Raw genomic sequence first — 4,592 nt, 5'->3', positions numbered from 1 at the left:
AGTCAAATCATATTATATAGATTCAAGATGGCCTCTTCTAAATAATACTGAAAAAAGCATTCACCAACCACAATTTGAATGTGGCTTTTGTTGGCAGAAAAAACTCACATCTGAAGATTACTGGTAATCTTCCCCACCTCCCTTAGTAAATATTGTCTTATGAATTGATTTTAAATATCTTCCCCTTAGAGAGGTTTTCCGTTTTGATACCTTTTGCAGGAAATAGCATGAGGAATTAAGCTCAGCCACCAGAGCCTTTTAGAGACTGTTCCAACCAAGGGTAAAAAATGAATCATTATTTGTAACCAAAGGAACATGGTTAGCAACTCTCAGCTGCATCTTTTTCTTTTTCCCCCAGGGGCATACATTAAGTGTGGCTTAAAGCACATACGACAATCAATAAGCATAGTGGTTACAACTACAAGCCATTGTACTCATGATTATTGAACAGCTGCCTTCCACAAGATCACTTGTGGACCCAAACAATGGAAGGGCCAAAGGAACCAATATGCTGTACTGGCAAAAACAGCAAGCACCTTCCTATCCCAGTCACAACAATATGCTCATGAAATGTCCATTCCAGGACTAGCAGGATCACTCGAGTGATAATGAAGAAAGTTGTCTCAGGCTAGGATATTGAAAGCCACCCCATGCTACTCACCCTAATTTAACACTCTTTCTGTCAATAACACATATCATGGAAATAATTCTAGCTGGGAAGATGGGAATCCTTTGAAAAAAATTTTAAATATGATGAGCAATAATTATAAAGGATGCTTTTTGCATGTAAACAAAAACCTGGACACTTTGTTATGTGATATTTCCTACATGAACAACAAAACAAAACATGTGTTAGAGAATTTCTTCTTCCTACTAAAAATGGGGCTTACAAAACAAGGAGGCTGTTCTTATATGAATCTAGCCACTCCTTTACCAAAGGAGTCTGAGGAGTAACATTATCATTTGATCCCCAAAAAGCGCCGTGTAGGAGACCACTTGTTGGAACATACATTTCCTGCTGCCAGTACTAGGAGGTCTTATCCTCACACTTCCATTTGGTCACCAGATTAGGTAAGAAAGAGAGAGAAAAGTAGGAAAAAGAAGAAAATGGGAGAGGAGAGAAAAAAAGCGGGGAGGGGTGAGACTGATTATAGGAGAGAACAATAAATAAAGGAGAAAGAAGGTGACTTGCTTGCCCATCTTTGGTTCTATGGTCCTATGAGCCAAAATGCATACTCAGTGACATGGTATCTCACAGAAACAGGGAAAAGGGGGTAAGCTGAGAGTGGTCAGGCCATGTTAATTTCTTTCCTGTACAAAGACAGTCTCTTGAGGACAAAGCCCTGCCTCCTGTAATGTAATATCAGAGTCCAGATGAGAGAGTTTCCTTTGAGGGAAGTTGGTGTGAAGTTCAAAACGTTCATGTGGATATCCTTTAGACTGAACATGCTTCACCAAAGCTAGCAGTTTAGCTTGCTCTGGAAGAGTGATTTGTTCTCTTTTTTCCATCTGGATACCGCAACGTCAGCTGTGCTTTTGGTCCATTTACATCAATGCCCTCCAGTATTCCATCTGATTTTTCCAGTGGCATCTCCAATATTTCTAAATCCATGGCTGGCAATCCTTGGTGGTTTGTGGCTGTTCCAGGCTCAGTTCTGGCAGGGGGCTCAGCCAGTGACCTTCTCTTCTCCTCTTTTCTATGCCCCAAATCTTTGTGGGGAGACTTTCCAGACTTGGCAAGATTCTCTATCTCCTCCTCTTCATCAGAGCCACAAACGGAAATGAACTCCTCACTGCCAGAAAAAAAAATTCAGACTCAGATTCTTCATCTGAGCGGCTATCCTGTTTCGCCTGCGTGTAATCAAATGTGTCTCTTGCAAGGAGGCTCTGATGGCAGCTTCTAGCTGGCTGTCTTCACCTGCATCTATAAGGCTCTCCGAACAGGCACATTTTTTGTGGGGACTGCTAGAAAGTCCATCTAGTTGCCCGTTTTCACACAGAAATCCCATTACTTGGTCCAAGAAAGAAGAGAGGTCTAACTGGTACCACTCTACTAGCTTCTGACCTGTCCCAGGATCCAAGATGGAAACACAGGGTAAATCCCCTAGCTTATAAAACTGTATGTATCTCTGACTTTCCTCCCTGTCGTGATAAACCTGCCAGAAAATGAAATGTTCCCGAATAATATTCTCCACATCTTCCTTGCTCCGTACCTCCCGATTGAGGCACTGGCATGCAAAGTCTTGTACATTTTGAATGTTTATCATCAGCCACTTATTCTGCATGTGGCCACACTCTTTGGCTGTTTCTAAGCTGCCTTCATGCATCAAGTCAATGGGTGGCCAGAAGAGATCCGCAAGGGTAGTTAGTTTCTTATCTAGTGCTCCTGCATTTCTTAATTCCTGTTCTTGCTGAATAGTTTCAGTTTGAAAATCCCGGAAACCACCAAATATTGAACGTGCAGGCTGTCGTCTTTTAGGAGCACCAAACAAAGGTTCTAGTTCCACCAATATTTCTTACTTTTGAGAAACTGAGGCACGGACTTCCTCGTCTGTGTGAGATCTGACAGTGGAGACACTTGCTGAACTGGTACTGGGCCCCTCAGCCATTCCTCCACCATCCAAAAACAGCGACTGCCATCTCCAGATTATTGTCGTAGGTTTCAAGCATGTTTCCCTGCACTTTCACTTGCACTGGTGATGGCGGTGAACTGATGAATTAACCCCTTCAGCGCCAAAGACGCCGCGCAGTCACCCCATCTTACTGCTGCCCGACAACCTTTTGGTTCTTTTTTAAGATTTATATCTCTCTGTTTACATTGCCCATCTGTTCTTGCATGCTGTCTTCTTTATCCATTAGAGCCCTTAGTATGCTAATGGCAGTTGTTTTACATTCGTGGTCTGATAATTCAAACATCCCTTCCATGTCTGGTTCTGATGCTCTTTAAATTTTTTTTTTTTCTTTGTCTTTTGGTATACCATGTAATTTTTTCTTAATAGTTGACCATGTTGTACTGCGTAAGAGGAACTGATACAAATAGGCCTTAGTAATGTAGGGGAAAGGTAAGCATTGTATAGTCCTATGATTAGGTCTTAATCTTTGAGTGAAACTATGCCCCTGGAATGTGGACTTCATAAGAATTTCTCAGAGGTTTTTTTCCTCCTTAGGTGGGACAGAATGGCTTAAGTGGGCTGGACTGGGTGTTTTCTTTCTCCCACATCAGTTAGGCTCTGATAATACCTCAGCAGGTAAGGCTTTGGATAATTAGCTTTCCCTGAGAGAAGGCCTTGTTAAGAAGAACAGAATACTGTGGTATATTTCAAAATGATTCCCCCATCCTTCCCTGCCCCTTGCCAGAAGCAAAAGGTATTTTTTTTCCTCTGATATTTACTGAGGAAACCTGATTAAGCTCCTGGGGGTAAATCTCATAATATTGTAGGGTCCACTATAAATAGGTCTCCCTGGAGTTTTTAATTCTCAGAGTTTTCTGCACTAAGCCTCCAGTAATTCATCAATTACAGTTCAGGTTTTCCATCCGGGCACTGTTTTCCATGGTGGTTTCCACTTTAAATCTCTTCTGGTAAGACATGCCAGTCTGTGTCTCCAATCTTGAGGCTGCAGTTTTCCCTATGTCCTCCACTCTCTTATGGATCTAAAAGGAGGGTTTTTTTTTTTCAGTGTGTTTAGCATTTTACCTGTTTTGGGGACAAAGTGGTGACTTCCAAACTTTGTATATGTGGAAGTGGAATTTGGAAGTCCAGGATTTTTTTTTGAGGCTTTAATATGTAAACATATCAAGCACTGGAGCTGGGCATACATTAAGCATATATGTATTAGCTATAATTATTATATTTTAATGAATTATTATATAATTTACCACATTACTGTATAGCATTACTATAATATATAATTAGCTTTTGAATATATGCTATTATTCTATTACTATATAAAGCATTAATATATCATAAAATATTCTATATATTATATAGTATTACTATTTTACAATACAAAATTACTTTTTATATAGTAGCAAGTAGCAGATCCCTTTTTAAAATACATTTATTGAATTATACATACAAAACAATATACAAAAGGTAACTAAATAAATAAGACAGATAAGTTTTAATAAAGTGAGTGCATTTGTGTAAACAGTGCCCAGTTAAAAGAAGAGAATATTATTAGAGCCCCAGAAGCTCCTTTATGCCTCTTGTAAGGAACAGTGGCCCCTTCAATGGCACCACTTCTTTGACTTGTAACAGCTTATACTAGTTTTACTTGTTTTTGAAGTTTATATAATGCAAACAGTTTTCTTTTGTGACTGGCTTCATGTTCTTTACATTTTCTGTGCAGGATTTGTTTATGTCATATGTAGCAGTAACTCATTTATCTTCATTGTTGAATTGTGTAAATAAGCTACAATTAATTTATTCATTTTTATTAGTCTTGTTACATTGGAAAAGACTGCTAAGATAATGTTCATTTGACATTCTGATAGTGGACATGCTTGTATCATGTCTAATCTTTCTATAATTCACAATTCACCATAAAGATGATGTTTGTTTTGGGATTTTACAGACATTCTTTATCAAATT

At 39.1% G+C, this 4,592-nt stretch overlaps 1 pseudogene; it reads right to left on the bottom strand.

Moving 5' to 3' along the window:
• Positions 1–1,299: 1,299 nt before the first annotated feature.
• Positions 1,300–3,589, bottom strand: LOC102986489 (UBX domain-containing protein 7-like; annotated as a pseudogene).
• Positions 3,590–4,592: the final 1,003 nt, after the last annotated feature.

Source organism: Physeter macrocephalus, chromosome 7, assembly GCF_002837175.3.
Source record: "Physeter macrocephalus isolate SW-GA chromosome 7, ASM283717v5, whole genome shotgun sequence".
Taxonomy (NCBI): Eukaryota; Metazoa; Chordata; class Mammalia; order Artiodactyla; family Physeteridae; genus Physeter; species Physeter macrocephalus.
The sequence above is the reverse complement of the archived record's forward strand: the minus strand, read 5'-3'. Positions and strand labels throughout refer to the sequence as shown.